Here is a 2,282-nt window from a genome sequence, read left to right as displayed (position 1 = left end):
TCATATTAAAAGAACGCCAAACAAGTCTTTTAAAAAAGACAAAGAAATAAAGCAACAAGTCTTTTTAATTATCAAATAGATTTACAGTTTAATGTCACAAAGTAGAAAAACTATTGGATTTAAAAAAAAATAATAATAATTCTTTGACTGTACCTGGGTTTGAACCCACAACTGCTGAAAGATAAACCTATGCCTGAAACATAAACCAATGCCTTAACCTATTGAGCTATCCTATACCCTTTGAGCAACCAATCAATATGCCTAATGAACCTACATGGCTTCTTTTCCATACTTCAACACCATGTAACTGATATTAAAAGAACGCCAAACAAGTCTTTCAAAAAAAACAAAGAAATAAAGCAACAAGGCTTTTTAATTATCAAATAGATTTACAGTTTAATGTAGAAAAACTATTAGATTTTGGCTTCTTTTCCATACTTCAACACCATGTAACTCATATTAAAGGAAGCCTAATGAACCAACCATGTAACTCATATTAAAAGAAGGCCAAACAAGTCTTTCAAAAAAGACAAAGAAATAAGCAATCTTTTAAACAGGTCTTTTTGATTATCAAATAGATTTACAGTTTAATGTCACAAAGTAGAAAAATTGTTAGATTTCATTAAAAAAAAAAAATAAAAAAAATATTTCGTTGGCTGTGCCTGGGTTTGAACCCACAGCTTCTGAAAGATAAACCTATGCCTTAACCTATTGAGCTATCCTATACCCTTTGAGCAAGCAATCAATATGCCTAATGAACCTACATGGCTTCTTTTCCATACTTCAACACCATGTAACTCATATTAAAAGAACGCCAAACAAGTCTTTCAAAAAAGACAAAGAAATAAAGCAACAAGTCTTTTTAATTATCAAATAGATTTACAGTTTAATGTTACAAAGTAGAAAAACTATTAGATTAAAAAAAAAAAAAAATTCTTTGACTGTACCTGGGTTTGAACCCACAACTGCTGAAAGATAAACCTATGCCTGAAACATAAACCAATGCCTTAACCTATTGAGCTATCCTATAGCCTTTGAGCAAGCAATCAATATGCCTAATGAACCTACATGGCTTCTTTTCCATACTTCAACACCATGTAACTCATATTAAAGGAAGCCTAATGAACCAACAATGTAACTCATATTAAAAGAACGCCAAACAAGTCTTTTAAAAAAGACAAAGAAATAAAGCAACAAGTCTTTTTAATTATCAAATAGATTTACAGTTTAATGTCACAAAGTAGAAAAATTGTTAGATTTAAAAAAAAAAAAAAAAAATATTTCGTTGGCTGTGCCTGGGTTTGAACCCACAACTTCTGAAAGATAAACCTATGCCTTAACCTATTGAGCAAGCAATCAATATGCCTAATGAACCTACATGGCTTCTTTTCCATACTTCAACACCATGTAACTGATATTAAAAGAACGCCAAACAAGTCTTTCAAAAAAGACAAAGAAATGAAGCAACAGGTCTTTTTAATTATCAAATAGATTTACAGTTTAATGTTACAAAGTAGAAAAACTATTAGATTAAAAAAAAAAAAAAAAATTCTTTGACTGTGCCTGGGTTTGAACCCACAACTACTGAAAGATAAACCTATGCCTGAAAGATAAACCAATGCCTTAACCATTGAGCTATCCTATACCCTTTGAGCAACCAATCAATATGCCTAATGAACCTACATGGCTCTTTTCCACACTTCAATACCATGTAACTCATATTAAAGAAGCCTAATGAACCAACCATGTAACTCATATTAAAAGAAGGCCAAACAGGTCTTTTTGATTATCAAATAGATTTACAGTTTAATGTCACAAAGTAGAAAAACTATTAGATTTAATAAAAAAAAAAAAAAAAGATTTCTTTGGCTGTGCCTGGGTTTGAACCCACAACTTCTGAAAGATAAACCTATGCCTTAACCTATTGAGCTATCCTATACCCTTTGAGCAAGCAATCAATATGCCTAATGAACCTACATGGCTTCTTTTCCATACTTCAACACCATGTAACTCATATTAAAAGAACGCCAAACAAGTCTTTCAAAAAAGACAAAGAAATAAAGCAACAAGTCTTTTTAATTATCAAATAGATTTACAGTTTAATGTCACAAAGTAGAAAAACTATTAGATTAAAAAAAAAAAAAAAAATTCTTTGACTGTGCCTGGGTTTGAACCCACAACTGCTGAAAGATAAACCTATGCCTGAAAGATAAACCAATGCCTTAACCCATTGAGCTATCCTATACCCTTTGGGCAAGCAATCAATATGCCTAATGAACCTA

General features: G+C 31.2%; 1 long non-coding RNA gene across 1 annotated transcript; it reads right to left on the bottom strand.

Annotated features, from left to right (window-relative positions):
- Positions 1-1,275: 1,275 nt before the first annotated feature.
- On the bottom strand, positions 1,276-2,032 carry LOC124386857. The gene is made up of 2 exons (XR_006926037.1): positions 1,910-2,032; positions 1,276-1,341 (listed from the first exon to the last, which is right to left on the bottom strand). It is a non-coding gene; the product is annotated as an uncharacterized LOC124386857 (long non-coding RNA).
- Positions 2,033-2,282: the final 250 nt, after the last annotated feature.

Source organism: Silurus meridionalis, chromosome 6, assembly GCF_014805685.1.
Source record: "Silurus meridionalis isolate SWU-2019-XX chromosome 6, ASM1480568v1, whole genome shotgun sequence".
NCBI lineage: Eukaryota > Metazoa > Chordata > Actinopteri > Siluriformes > Siluridae > Silurus > Silurus meridionalis.
The sequence above is the reverse complement of the archived record's forward strand: the minus strand, read 5'-3'. Positions and strand labels throughout refer to the sequence as shown.